Raw genomic sequence first — 15,602 nt, 5'->3', positions numbered from 1 at the left:
CAGGGTGCCATCAGATCTGGTGTCTGGTAAAAACCCGCTTCCTGGCTCGTAGACAGCTATCTTCTTGCTGTGTTCTCACATGGTGGGATGGCAAAGGGAGCTCTCTGGGGTCTCCGATGAGGGCACTAATCCCATCCATAGGGCTCCACTCTCACGACCCAATCACCTCCCAAAGGCCCCACCACCTAACATCATTGTATCCAGCATTAGGATTTCAACATATGAATTTGGGGAGAAACACAAGCATCCAGTCTATGGAATCTTCTTCTGTTTTCTTAGTAACTCTTGGTATTTTCTAATTTATGTGTTGATCTGTTTATCATCTGTTTCCCCTGCTGGAATGTATGCTTCATAGGGAGAGGCCATTTCTGCCTTTTTCACTGTTATATCCCCAAGCCTTTCAGCCACGGGGATATAGCAGACGCTCAAGTAATAATAGTTGCATGAATATTCGCCATATTCATCATGAGCTATCAGCGCAGCAAGCATACAGGCATCATTGGAGTGAGTCTGTTACATCTGGAGATAGTTCAGCATCTTTGTGTTTATCTTTGGCCTGAAGGGTAATATTCTCATCATGCACCTGCATTCAACAAGCACAGCCACACTCACCTGCTGGGTCCTTGATGTTCCCCAGGCTTCCTGAGAAGTTAGTCAACTCTAGGATAGAGGTAATGATGCTCTGTCCACTTCAGAAATGACATGACAAGAGCTTTAAAGGGTTAATTAACTTTTCCAGTGTCACTCAGCTACTCAGGGATGGTGATGTGACTCAAACAAACACATGGCTGAGAGTATTTTAACTCCCTGCTCAGCTCGGACCCATATACACATGAATACTTGTATTTTGGTGGATTCATTGCTTCTTTCCTAGGGTTGCATTTAATTCTTTGTCTTTAACCATACTTGGCACTTGACCCTTAAACAAGTGAAGCTTGTTAAGTTTCTCTGGCTGTTTTCATGCCCCCAAAGAAGCAGCACAGTGTAGTGGTCAGTGATGTGTGCCCCCCAGAGCCAGCCTGTCCGGGGTCCCCCATCAGATCCTGGCTACCTTGGGCAAGTAATTGAACATCTCAGTGACTCCAATTCTCCATCTGTATAATGGGAGTCATGAGAATAGTGACCTCAAAGATTTGTTGACCTTATAGATTTGTATTTAACTGTGAAAAGTTCTGCCTTTGATTAGGAAAGACAAAGCTGTGTGAGAGCATTGATTCCCCCACTGAAAAGCAGGAAGATCCAGGTAATCTAACCAAATAATAACCTATCTTTCTTGAAACTATGAGAGAGCTGAGGTGGCAAGGCAACCAGGTGAACTACATTCCAAAAGGTGACAGAAAAGAGATGGGGCCCATGAACTGTTTAATCTTGGCAACATGCAGAAAGAGAGGTTGGCCACCATAAAATTGATTGGGAAGAAGATAGCTAAAATTTTAATAAATCCTTAAAAGTGAGTGTGAGCTAGCATGATTAGTATAAAATCTGGGATCCCAGAGATGAGGAGCATCCATATTAACTCTCAAGACCTTTGCCTTGGTCTTCCACTGTGAAGGTCATGGAGACAAGAAGAGACCAGGAGAGATGCCCACCTTGGTGGTACCCAGGCATCCCCTTCACTCTTATGAGACAAAGCCCTCATCTTCTGGAGCTGTGGGAGCAGGAACCCTCAGCTCCAGTCCCAGTCAAGGTAGATCAATGCAGGGGGTAGAAAAAAAGCTATGCATCCATGAGGGAAGGGCAGAAAAGACTTTAGATAGGACCCAAGATCCTAAACTGGTATACAACAGAGGTCTGCCATCCCTGGGGGATAGATGGGAGATGCTCTCCTACCCAAGACCCCCCCACACAGGTACAAGGCAGAGTGTATGCTATGGAGGGAGGAGGATCAAGGGGTATAGGAACCCCCTCCCTTGCCCCAGGCCCAGCCTCACAGTGCCTGCCTAAGACTGGAGAAGAAGGAACACCAGTCCATACCCACACCATCATCTTGAACAGGCAACAAGAAATGGCAGTGTGCCACAGAGAGAGGACAGAGCATGGGAAGGGTGCCTCCTCCATGATACAGGCAGGGAGAAATCACTGGAGGCTGAGATGGGGCACAAGGTAATAGTAGCCCACAAAAGGAGGAGTTTGGGCTCTCAGGCTCACTAAAGGTAACCATAGCAACAACAAAACCCAACCCAACTCAACTCTTGACCAGGTTGCCTCAATCTCTTACATCAATGGCCTTACAGGGAAAAAGTAAATCTCACTTCTGAGAGTAAAATACTATTTACTTCACTGTCCACTGTTTCTCTACACACAGTTTCTGTAATTTAATTTAAAAAAATTATGAGACACACAAAAAAGCAAGAATAAAACACCCCATTGTCAAGAGACAGAAGAGTAATAGAACGAGACCCAGAAGTGACCTATGGTTTGCAGCTATCAGACAGGGCCTTTAAAATAACTATAGTTAATATATTAGGAGATCTAATGAAAAGGTAGACAACATGCATAAATGGGTGGGGAATTTCAGCAGAGAGAAGTAAAGTATAAGTAAGGTCCAAATGGAAATGCTGGAAATGAAAATCATGATCAAAGAGATGAAATGTCATTGATGTAAAGAACTTGAATGGTGCCCGTAATGCATTAAGTGCTCAGCATTTGTGAGTTTTGTTATTCTGGAGGGCAGGGAATGTGTCTTTTTTACCTTGTCCCTAGTGGGCTCAGCATTCAGCACGGGACTAGACTCATGGGAGGTCCACAGCCAGGAATGTGCAAATGAACACAGTGCCAGCAAGAGCAGAATGACTAGTTTTCTCCAACGACATGTATGGAAAAGCTTGTAAACTGTTGTTAGTAACACTATTGGAGTTTTGTCATAGACAAGGGGCTGTTCTAAACTTTTCACATTTGGTCACTCTCTAAATATCAATCTCCTTACAAAGTAGGTACAATTATTCTCATTTAACAGATGGAGCTATAGCCACAGAGCAGGAAATTGTAGGCTTGGGCCACTCTGATGGAACACAGCCTGCCTTAGCACCCACATTCTTAGCCCTTTCAAGATGAAAATGTTCATTCCTTGCCAGAACAATATGTGAGTTTCACCATTGATCCCCATTATGTTTTATGGGCCAATGGGCTTCTAGTTCTGAAGAATCAGCCAACAGCATCAACAGTAATAATAATAGCTGGCCATCGCTGAGCACTTTCTCATGTAGGGTAAGCCACCATGCTGAGTATTTAATGCACATGAGCTGATTTAATCAGCTATCAATGCTATGAGGGAGATAGCTCTCATCATCCCCTCACACTGATGAAGAAAATGAGACACAGAGAAGTGAAGCTACTTGTCCATAATCAGACAGTTTCCAAGTAGTGGTTTGGGGCCAGTATGTCTGCTCTTCATCCTTGTACTAAAATGCCTCCAGGCTAGAAAGTTCTGGAGAGCCATCAAACATTGCTCCTGCACAGGGGAAACAAAGTTGTCTGAGAAAAAATTCAGGACAGAGGGAAGTGGAAATGAGCAGGTCAGATGTTCTTGTGACATCACTGAGACTTGAAGCTGGCTCAGGTGTTCTTGTGACATCACTGAGACTTGAAGCTGGCACCATGGGTTTTTAAGATGCATGAGTCAATGTACTGACTTTTTTGTTTAAGCCACTTTGAGTTAGGCTTTCTCTACCTTGTGAGCATCTAAGTCTCTCTCAGAAGGGGTCTGGTCTGGAGGAGGATGTGACAGTGGCTGCCGTATCCACTGGTCCTCAGATGGAGGTGGAGGGTGCCTGAACTGCGATCCACAGTTGCCACAGAATTTTATCAGCATGGGGAAAGCAAGCGTGCTTCTTGTAAGCTTACCGTTCACCCCACAGAGAGCTAGGGTCTGAAATGCCCCAAAACGAACCCTCAAAAATCTACCTGCCCTTATCTCTATGATGTTTAACATCACTGACCAATATCACCACCTGGATTTGAGGGTCTAAATCATGAGTAGAATCAGGATGTGCCTTTCTGGCCAGATGGCCCAGGGCAGGATTGGGAAGCTGATAATGAGAAAGCTTTCGACTAGATTATCTTTCAGATTCCCTGTGATAACTCAGATCCCAAATCCCTTTGATCCCCAAATCTTGAGAGCTCTGTTTGCTCCACCTGATTGCTTCCATGAACTGTCCACTTTGGACTAAGACTTGTACTTCTTCCCATCTTCTTGGAACACAAAATTAATTTTCTATACCCAATTTTCAACCAAATTCCATTTTCTAGCTTTCCGGCAACTTCCATCCAGGTTAGTCATTTAGCCTGTTGGTTTCAGGTCTCCTCTTTAAAAGAGAGAAAAAAATGATCCCCCATGCTTCACAGGAGGATTGTGAGAATTAATTAATGTTTGTAAAGGGTTTTCCATCCTGTAATGTCTTTGATATCAGAGGATGAAAGAGTGTGAGCGGTGGTGATGAGGACCTGGTTCAGGAGGGAAAAAGAGAGAACAATTCTCTGTTCGTTTTAGTGCTCATCCATGCTGTTCTGACGCTTAACAAACTCCTTTTAAGTTATTCCAAGTTAAATGGATGCATGTCAATCCTATTGCTTTGATGAAGCCATCCAAATAAAAATAAAAATTCAAAACACTTTTGTACAAACCGAATGTGGAGGTAGAAGTCTGTTTCTTGTCAACCAGAACCCTAACTGCTGCTGTAGCCCCTACCCTGTCATCACTAGGAAGGTTGTGAACCAATCTGCTCACCTGTAGGTCCTCCCCCAGACTGTGAACATCCTTTCAATTCTAAGGAAAGAAGAAGGTAAGGTTGACTAATTTACTTTTTCCAGCAGAGAAGATAGTGTCTGTTGAAGGCTGAACTGTGTCCTTCCAAATTTAGATGTTAAGTGTGTTCATATGTTAAATCTCTAACCACCAGTACCTCACAATGTGACCATGTTAGGAGACAGAGTCTTTACAGAGGTCCTCAAATTAAAATGAGGCCGTATGGGTGGGTCCTTATAAGAAGAGATCAGGACACAGACACTCACAGAAGGATGACCGTATGAGGCCCCTGTGGGGAGAGGACAGCCATCTGCACACCTAGGAGAAGCCTCAGGAGAAACCAACTCTACCAACATCTTGATCTTGGACTTCCAGCCTCCAGGACTGGGAAAGAATGCATTTCTGTTGTTTAAGCTACCCTGTTGGTGGTACTTTGTTACAGCAGCCTCAGCAAACTAATACAGTATATTAGCCCACCCCTGACCTCAGCCAAATTTCTTTGTTACCAGTGCATCCAAGAGGGAGCATTAGGGATGGAGTTCTTTGTGGCTAAGGAAGATGTCAGAAAGTGCTCAACGTGTCTGTCCTCTGTAGTCATTTGACAATATTCACAGAGGGGATTTGAGATAAGAATTGACATGTAAGATCATTTCTTGCAAAAAGACCTAAATTTTTTTCTTTAAATTATTGTATTTGAATCCTTCTGTCAAATGTCCACATTCTGGCTTATTAGAATTCATCTGAAATCTCTTTTCCTATTGCTCTTGAAGAGGTGCCTGCATGACTTCCTTTGATATATTTTCTGCCTTCCAGAAAAGGGAAATGCCCCCACAATTCTTTTATTCCACCCCAGGAATCAGCAATCTTTAGTAATATTTTATAGTAGATTAATAAGACCACTCCTCCAATCAAGAGTTGGTGTCTATTTGCACTCTTTGACTCTGAGTTTGGGGGTGGGAGGGATCTTGTGACTTGCTTTAATCAATAGAGTTTGGTGGAAATGACATGTGTATTTAGGAGCTGTATTAGAAACAGAACCAGTAGGAGACAGGTAGGTAGGTAGGTAGGTGATAGAAAGAAAGAAAGAGAGAGAGAGAGAGAGAAAGAAAGAAAGAAAGAAAGAAAGAAAGAAAGAAAGAAAGAAAGAAAGAAAAGAAAAGAAAAAAGGGATTTATTATGAGAAACTGGCTCATGTGATTATGGCTGAGAAGTCCCATGATCTGTCATCTGCAAGCTGGAAACCCAGGACAAGCAGTGAGAAAACAGAGAGATGATGTCTGAGGGCCTGAGAAGCTCTAGTTCCATTTCAAGGGCAGAAGACTGATGTCCAGCTCGAGGAGTCAGGCAGAGAGAGAGTCCAATGTCCCTCCGCCATTTTGTTCTATTTGAGTCTTCTGATGGATTGGGTGATGCCCTCCCACATTGAGGAGTGCCACCTGCTTGACTCATTCTTCCCATTCAAATGCTAGTTTCACCCAGAAATATCCTCAGAGACACACTCAGGAATAATGTTTTACCAGCTGTCTGGACACTCCATGACTCAGTCAAGTTCATACATGAAATTAACCATTATAGAATCCTTGGCCTTCAGATGCCTTGGAACTTCTACCTTCACCGTCTTGAAATGCTTCCTGAGACCACCATGCCAGGAAGAAGCCTGAACAAAAGACCACATGGGGCTGTCCCAGCTGATCCTCGCCCCAAAAGACCCAGAACTGAGCCCACCCTTACAAGTGAGCCCAGGCAAACCTAGCCACCACGTTGCTTGGTCAGCTCAGAGAATCACAACCAGCATTAAATCTTTGTTTTAAGCCACAAATTTTGGGGTGGTTTGGTGCATGGAGGGATCACCAGAGCACTTCTCTGCCTCTTGGGCTACAAAGAGAGAAGACCAGTCCGAAGTTAATGAAAAATTAACTTCAAAGAATTGAAGACAGATCTATTTATAATAATATAAATATAATAAAAATTATTATGTAATTTTTCAAGCAAGTTAAACAAAGACGTGGTTCAATAAATTGCGAGGGGAGACAGGATCCTTAAGCAATTGTTTAAAATAGTTTGTAATATCATATTAGTTGTATGAAAATGTTCTTCCCCAAACGCCACGAAACAATGGATTCTGTTAATAATTTAAACAATGCCCCTGAAATCCTTTGCAACATGATTTGCTTAGCAAAATACTTCCTCATAAATCGTTCCAGGGAAGGCTTTGATCGCCGCATAAATTATGCCATCGGAAATTCCACACCGCCACAGCCTGAATCAGGGATGTTTTCCTGTGTTTGACCCTGAACTCAGCTTCCTCTCTTTTCCTTTATCTGCCCCCGGGGGTGGCAGGGGCGGGGGGGGGGGGGGGGGATGGGATGGGGGGGGTTGTTTTCATCCCAGAGCAAAGTTTGTTAAGTTAGCATATTTCCCAACATGTAGGGCTCACATCAGACTTCTAACTTTGGGACAGCACACAAACCATTTTTGGTATCTTCCTGAAGATATTCTCCAGACACAGATTTCTACCGTGTGTGCATATGTGTGTGTACTTATTTGTGTGTGCATATGTGTGTACATGTATGTGTCTCTGTGTTTGCGCCTGTGTTCATGTGTGCATACAGAGGCATATTCACTTTCTGCTAAGACTTTTTTCATGTTTATTTATTTTGAGAGGGAAAGACAGGGACAAAGCACAAGGAGGGGAGGGGCAGAGAGAGAGAATTCCCAAGCAGGCTCTGCACCATCAACACAGAGCCCAACATGGGGCTCGAACTCACAAACCGTGAGACCATGACCTGAGCCGAAATCAAGAGCCAGGTGCTGAACCGTCTGAGCCCCCCAAGCACCCTGATGCACACCCACTTTTTACACTGGCCTAAGCTCCATCTAACTGGGAAGGTGACTACCGTCATATGGGATGTCAGAGTGCAGGGGCCACATTAGTGTCCCGACCCACATGGGGTGCCTTCTGGTTCCCCCCTGACTTGTTGGTCCTTCATTTACCTGTGTCATTGTCTCCCTTCAGGAATGCAGCTCCCCCCGGTATGGGAGGGGCGGGGCTAGTTTTAAAGGCTATGTCCCCCCCCCCCCCCCCCCGCAGCCCTGGAAAATAAGGAGCAGAACTTCCCATGTAGCTGCTGAGGCCCTTCACCCCATAGACAGCACCCAGCCCTTTCTGGGGAGTCCTACAAAAGCTGGAAGGTCTTATAGGAGGCACAAAGAACACTTTATATATCTATGAGACTTGACAAAGGACAAATGGCAAGTAATTGAAGACCGGAGTATCGCTTTCATCAGAATGGCCCATTTGAGCGGGTGATAAGCGTCTCCCTCCCACCTCAGAGGCCGGTCCCTTATTCTAATTAGCCTTTGAGGTTATCTTATTTGTGGCTAAGTGGCAACAGCCCCTCCATCAGTTCTAGGAAGAATGATCAAAGAGGGATTTAATTAAATTTTCATATTTAATTTTCTTCTTTCATTTGTGCAGTCTCCTTTTGCTCAAAACATGCTATTCTCAGGGAGCTGAAAAGTTGCTCAGGAGAGCAGAACTCACTAGAATAGGAGAGAAATGGGGGCTTTATGGGTTTTCTTTAAAAGCACCCAAATCTCTCCATCTCCACTCTGCTCAAATGTGTGTGCAATTTAGGGCAGTAACATTTGAATTATGAATTGGCTGCTCCAGCTGCAAATTAAACGTGTGGCAAATGGCTTGGGTCCCAAATGTGCTTGGAGGCTGCTGGTGAGTGACTTTTACCCAACCCGGACCAGAGACGTCTCTGGGGAGCAGAGAAGGGAGGCCAGGGCCGCCCATTCCAAACCCACGTGCTTGCCGGCTGTGCATCTCGGTTTCACAAGAGGCACGGTGTGTGTGACACCTGTAGTTCCCTGAACAGGGCAAATGTTGCTGCAGAGAAAGCTGGCCCACAATAAAGTCCAGGCAAAATGCAGATGTTCTGTGAGGTTTGTTTTCACAGGGGAGGGCATGTGCAGGACAGGCTCTGCACCAAGGTCAGCGTCTGATGTCTATCCTTACTTCCCTTAGATCTGCGGATGGGTTTGGTGGGAAGATCAGATTCCTGGGCTGGTTCAGAGAGAAGCCTGGAGGCCGGCATTGTTGACATGCACACATTTGACCTCCCTGAGAGCACCTCTTTATTTGCACAGGCACCAGCTCCCCCTGTGTAGTCTGTGACGAATGTCCCCCAAAGCAGCGAATGCACTGATCAGGATTCCCATAGTGCCCCAGAAAGGGGAAGGAATCCCTCACCTCCTCTCTCTCCTTCTCCTTCTCTCCTTCTGGAGCATCATTTACATACTCATAATTCATGTGTTCAGTGCACATCATTCTTATCTACTCCTTAGAGCAGACCCTTCCTTCTGGATGTCATCTGGAAAGCTTGTGGTAGCTTGGTTTTAAGTGGATTTAAATACAGGCATGCCTTCTGGGGACTAGCAAGGTAATAAGACGGGTTTCCCCAGTTCCTGCTGGCCTCCTGCAGTCCAGATGCCAGCGGTGGGATTTTCTGGCTGGCACCTCCCAGCTGTGCTAAGGTCTGGGTTACACAGCAAAGCGAGTTCTTCCTTTAGAGCGCTGGCGAGATCACCAGACAGCTTTTGCGGGGTTGACGTGTGTCCCCCCTGAAAAATATGCTGAAGCCTTGACACTTGGTGCCTGTGAACGGCACCTGATTTGGAAACAGGATCTTTGCTGACGTGATCAAGCTAAGATGAGGTCATGATGGATTAGGGCGGGCTCTAATTCAGTTACTGGTGTCCCTCTAAGAAGAGACCACACGGAGGGAAGACAGCCAGTGAAGACCGGGGCAGGGACTAGAGTGACACATGCACAAGCCAGGGAATGCCAGGAGCCACCGGAAGCTGGAAGACGCGAGAAGCATGGTACCCTGGAGCCCGTGGAGAGAGCGTGCCCCTGTCAGCAGCCAGATCTTGGACTTCCGGCCCCCAGAACCAGGGGAGAATAGACGGACTTGCAGCCTCGAGAACCAGGAGAGATAAAGTCTTGTCTTTTAAGCCACGCGGGTGTTGGTACTTTGTCACGGCAGCCCAAGGAAACCCACAACAGTTTACCAAAAATCAGATATCCTGTTCCCTTCTCACGTGACCGAATGGTCGCGAGCAGGACGGCCAGCAGGGGTGCATGGCACACTCATGATGTCAATGTGCTTTCCGCTGAGGGGCCGCGGACAGTGTGCCCGGTGAGGTCACACACCGTGAGTTTGCTTGGGCAAATCAGTGCTCTGACCGTGTGAGTGAGGCGCCCGACAGCATCCGCCGCTCAGCGACTCCCGCTCTGGGAACAGCCCTGCCAGACAGATCAGAGGTGCTTGTGAAGTTCCAACCACAAATACGCTAACGGCATTCTTACCTAGACGGAGGAGGAACCTCCTTCCTATAAACAGACGAAGCATTTACTGTGGCTCCATCACAGACGGGCTGTTGCGAAGATGCGGAGCCCGTGTTCGGAGGAATTATTTTCATCACCAGGCAGAGACGTCCTCACAACATGATTCTCAGTGACGGGAACGTGCACGGGTTATCCAGACTGCGGATCGCACCCAAACACATCGCCGTCTTCGGTGGGTTCGTGAGAAATCTTACCTCCATCCCTGATCTTCACCATCCTTTCCAAGTTCTCTGAAGGAATTGTCTGCTACCTTATAGTCAGAAACACGATGCATGAAAACAGACTGGTTCCGTCACATGAATTCTCTTCTTTACTCCCCCCCACCCCGGTTCCCCCCGAACCCCTCCTCTTTGATGGGGTTGAAAACATGTCACAAATGGTATTTTGTGTCACAAATGGTATTTTGGAATCGGCATTGTAAGCCCCCCACCCCCAGCTCTCCAAACGATTGATGGGCGATTTCCTTTCCGTTTCCCCCTTGCCCGGTCCTCTGGAAGGTCATTCGATTTGGGACATGGTGATTCATTCCATCGTGGACCTCCCTCCGGGACCTGGCTTGGCTCAGGTGGGCTACAAACACCAGGGCTGGTTTAGGGGCCCTGACTCATGGCTCCAAATTTCCTAGACCGACAGGAAGCAAAGCCGGACCACATTAGACAGGGCTGGGGGCATATGGGTGCAGGTGGGGACTCGGCGTTGGATTCCTCTGTGGTCTCTGTTGGAACCCTGAGCTCACGGCCTCTGACTCTGTGGGGTATGTTCGCTTTGGGTGCGGTCCCCTTTGGAGACCCTTCAGTGCTTCTCTATACCCCCCGCATCGGCGTGTGAGGTCTGCCTCACCAAGTACCGCCAGCTTGGAGCTTGAACAGCAGACATTTGTTTCCCCACCCACAGTCCTGGAGGCTGGAGGGCCCAGATCAAGGCGTCAGCAGTTCGGTTCCTCCCGAGCCTCTCTCCCTGGCGTGTGGACCGCAATCCTGTCCCCCTGTCCTCACACAGCGTCCCTCTGGATGTGTCTGTGTCCCCATCCCCTCCTCTCCTTCACCTGACACCCTATGATCTCCTGTTACCTTCATCACCTCTTTAAAGACCAGAACCCCAAATACAGTCACATTCTGAGGTCCCGGGGGCAAGGACTCCAGTGTACTGAGGAAAGGACTCTTTCTCCCAAGGTCAGAACATGGTTGGACACTCAAGTGAGGCACCAGCTCTCAGAGACACGTTCTCTCCTCTTAGTCTAGTCCCAGCCCGTCCAGGACAGCTGTGGTCCGGCGAGCGAGCCCTAGGTGTTCCAATGTTAGCACTCATTCACCAAGACAGCGTTTGTCACTTCAGTTGGAGTTATTCACACTTGTCCCTGGTGCTGCCCAGGACCCCAGCTTCCTGGATGCAGCAGGCTCACAGCTGTGATCCACGAGTTCCTGTCCCACTGCTCCGGCACGCCAGCCTGCCCAGCACGGCCTGTCGCGAAGGAGTCAGGAAGGGACCCCAAGGCCCTGTGCCCCTCCTCCAGCCACCTCTGCTGCTGCTTCCTCTGTTTGGTGCCATAAATACAACAGCTTAGGGCGTGCTGGCAGAGGAAGGGGAGGGGGGATCCGTAGGGCCAGGCCCAGCTTTGGGGAGTGGGAAATGAGAGCATGGTCCTTGAGGTATTGCTACTCCCACAGGAGCTGCAGGGAGGGGTGCTGAGGTCTGCAGTGGAGACCCTGTCCTCTCCCTTCCCCAGGACTCCCCCGCCTCCAAGAGCACGGAGTGGACAGGTTATGAGCAATGGAAAGATAGTCGGTGTTGCGTCCACGTTTTGTGCAGAAAAAAAAAAAGCACAAGAACCAGAGCCTTCCTTATTCTGGTTAGTCTCTCACTTGGGAAGGGACCCCTGTATGTGTCAGAATGTGTCACCTGACCACCGAGGGGGTTGCCAGAGAACCCGTGGCACAGGAGTATTTGTTCCCGGGCACCTGCCATCCCTGGGCCAAAGCAGTGGTTGTTAGTCAGCAGAAAGACAGAGGTGGACATCAGGCAGGCAGCCAGCAGGGGGGCTACATTTGGGACAATGACCACCTCTGGGAAGCCAGACCCCTTCCTTCGCCAGCACGCACACAGCTACCACAGAGACTTTAGGAGACCTCGATCCCCTTTCCTTTTCCTTTCCTTTCCCTTTCCTTTCCTTTCCATTTTATTTTTATTTTAAATGTTTCTTTATTTATTTGAGAGAGACAAAGCACGAGTGGAGAAGGGGCAGAGAGAGGGAGACAGAGAACCCAAAGCAGGCTCCGGGCTCTGAGTTGTCAGAACACAGCCCGATGTGGGGCTCGAACTCACAAACAGTGAGATCATGACCTGAGCCGAAGTCCGATGCTCAACCGACTGAGCCCCCCAGGCGCCCCCCCTTTTTTAAATTCTAAATATCTTTATTGGCATAGAATCCACACGCCATATAATTCTGGGCTTTCCTGCTCACAGGCCGATGGCTGTTGGCACAGTCACAGAATTGTGCCACCGTCACCCCACCCATCTTAAAACATGTGCATCACCCCCAAAAAGAAACTCTGTGCCCGGTAGCTACCGCTGCCCCCCAGCCACAGGCAGCCACTAACCTCTGTCCCACCCACATAGATCTGACTTGGTGCATACAGGGAAAATCCTGTGTCCTGAGGCTTTTCTGTGCTTGGCTTCTCACACTCAGCATATTCTCAAGGTCCTTCCTTGTTTGTGTATCCAAATTCCTCTTTATGGCTGAATATCCCTCCTTTGTGTGTCTTCATTCGCCTACTGATGATTGAATTGGTTGCTTTCTCCTTCAGGCTCTCCTGAAAGCCAGCTTTTGTGTGCACATATCTGCATTTCCCCAGGGCAGGTGCCTAGGGGCTCAGCCACTGTGCGTCTTCTGAATGCCCTAAGGATGTCCACCAATTAGGTTCCCATCCTAGACTGCGGCCGGTGCCCCATCGACCAGCCAGGCAACAGATCTTCTGTGATTGCCAGCCACGTTTTGTCGGGAATTACGCCGCATCTTTCCTGGGGCCCACGCAGGAGAAAAATGAACGCTCAGGTATTTTCCCTCCCAGTTTTCTCGCATATGCTCTCTGCTCCTAACAGTTTCCAGTTACTGGGAAGCTCCCCAGTAGCTGTGGCTTCATGCGCCCGCCCCCCCTTACAGCCTCACCTCCTGTCTCTGGCAGCTGACAGCACCTAAGGGGCCACCCTGAGGTTTCAATGGTAACCCGACCTCCTGCCTGCCCCTCCTTAACCAGGCTGTGCCCCCCCGGGGGGAGTACAGTGTATCCAATTATTCTTACCCTTGTGTGTGTGCGTGTTTGTAAGCTATCATGGTGAGCTGGGAGAACAAAGGTGATATAAGCCCCTTCTGGCATTTTCTATTGCTATTTTGTTTTCAGTGACTTCAAACCTCCCCCAGAGATCGCAGTGGTGGGGGCTCCAGAGGGCACTTGGACAGGGGGTCCGACAGTTGCTTCCACATTCATTGTTTGTTTGCTAATTCAGATGATAGTCTCGCGCCCAACCCCGTGCCAGGATTAAAGGCGGAGAACCCAGTCCTGCCCTCAAAACCGCAAACTCGAGCAGGCAGGAGAGGCCGTGGCCGGACCTTGCTGACGCAGGAGCAGAGTGCGGGCCTGGAGTCACGTGGGGGAGGCCGGTCACTCTCGTCCCCTCTCCTTGGAGAAAGCAAGTCAGGGGAGCAGCCTCGCTGTCAGTCTGCTGTTACCTCGCTCTGCAAGCTCTCTGAAGGCCTCCTGGTCACCCTGCCAGTGAAGGAGGGATCCCGACCCAAAGCAGACGCACGGCGCTAACAGCAGACAGAGGAGACGGACGGCAGCTTCCAGCGGCCACACGCATCACAGGCCAGCAGGAAGACCTGGCCATGTGGGGCTCCTGGGGCGGCCCACGGGAGCAGCCAGCCAGCACGGGGTGAAGACTGTGAGGCTGAGGGCTGGGCGGGGGCAGCTGTCCAGCCAGGGGGCTAGCATGTGGGGGCCTCCCTGCCGGGTGGTGGGCACACATGTGTGCCAAGAGCAGGGAAGCCCAGAGCTGGGCCACTGCGGCCCAGAGATGACAAGACAGCGCAGGAGTCTTTAGGTCTCCTGTCATCGTGGCTTTTCGGCTAACCCCTGGAGGGTCAGCTGCCCTGGAGCTACGGTGACAGCCTTGCCCACCAGCCCGGTCTGGAAGGGGTCATGGGTGATATCCCAATGCTGGAGGGCCGGGAGGAACGTTTTCCCTCCCAGACACCTCCAGAGGCCACCCTGGGCCTGCCCAGGACACTGTTTTGCTCCAACGTTTAGAATCCCCCCCTGACGGGACCTTTGGTTTTCTGGCATTGCCCTGTGTTTAACCCTCTGGACTGGGTGGCCACATGCATTTCTCTAGAATCCCTCTGTCCCCTACTGGCCGCCGTCCACCCTGTGTCAAATCAACTCCCTGGGTCCCAGCTCAGGCAGCTCCCATCCTCCCCAGCCCAGGGCTGGTGCTGCCTTCTTGCCCCACCCCTGCCTGGGCTTGTGGGCAGCTGTCCAGTGGAGTCCCTGCTCACCCCCCTCAGCTGGGGTCCCCGGGCTCCCCACCCGCACAGCCTGTCCTGAGTTTGTTCCCTCCCGGTGTGGCCAAGGAGCTCCGGACCATATGGGAACAGGGACCTGAGGACCCATCCTGCTTGGACACATTTGTCTTCAGTGACAGTAAGATTCCTTCCTGCACAAGCCCGCACCACTGTGTGGCCTGTCTACTCCAGGCTGGAGCTCGAGGGCCTTTTCCATGGGAGCCCTGCCACCCACCCCACCCCCCCCAACCTGGCTGGCTCTACTCTCTCTGACATTCCAAGGATGCCTTCCTGGGCGGGAATTCCTGACCCACAGAGATGGTCTTGATGACCAAACATGGGCCCTTCTCCACAGAGGTGGGGAATGCTCGTTGCCAATGTGTTTAGAAGAACAGGATTTGTCTTGGGGACAAAAGTTCAAGGGTGTTTATTCATTCGACTGGTATGTATTAACCACCATATGCCATGCACTGTCCTAAATTCTGGGAAAATAAAAGTTTAAAAAGAGAGAAAGAGAGAGAGAGAGGGGGGGGGGGGCGCCTGGGAGGCTCAGTCAGTTAAGCATCCGACTTCAGCTCAGGCCATGATCTCACAGTTCGTGGGTTCGAGCCCCGCGTCAGGCTCTGCGCTGAGAGCCTGGAGCCTGCTTCGGATTCTGTGTCCCCTGCTCTCTCTGCCCCTCCCCAACTCGTGCTGTCTCTCTGTCTCTCAAAATGAACAAACATTAAATAAACAATAAACAAACAAACAAACAAATAAAAAGAGAGAGAGAGAAAGAGAAAAACTTTTGCCCTCACGGAGCTTACATTCTGTCAGGGAGGCAGACAATAATAGAATAAATAACTAAAATATACCATCTGTCTTAAAAGTGCTTCTATAAAGGA

The 15,602-nt window shown here is 49.2% G+C and overlaps 1 long non-coding RNA gene across 1 annotated transcript; it reads left to right on the top strand.

Moving 5' to 3' along the window:
• The first annotated feature begins 3,140 nt into the window (after positions 1-3,140).
• LOC113599573 (uncharacterized) lies at positions 3,141-14,895 on the top strand. The gene is made up of 4 exons (XR_003420489.2): positions 3,141-4,781; positions 11,887-12,009; positions 12,965-13,212; positions 13,665-14,895. It is a non-coding gene; the product is annotated as an uncharacterized LOC113599573 (long non-coding RNA).
• The last annotated feature ends 707 nt before the right edge of the window (positions 14,896-15,602 follow it).

Source organism: Acinonyx jubatus, chromosome C1 (genome assembly GCF_027475565.1).
Source record: "Acinonyx jubatus isolate Ajub_Pintada_27869175 chromosome C1, VMU_Ajub_asm_v1.0, whole genome shotgun sequence".
In the NCBI taxonomy this organism is placed as follows: Eukaryota; Metazoa; Chordata; class Mammalia; order Carnivora; family Felidae; genus Acinonyx; species Acinonyx jubatus.
Note: the sequence above shows the minus strand (reverse complement) of the source record. Positions and strands in the feature narration are given on the sequence as shown.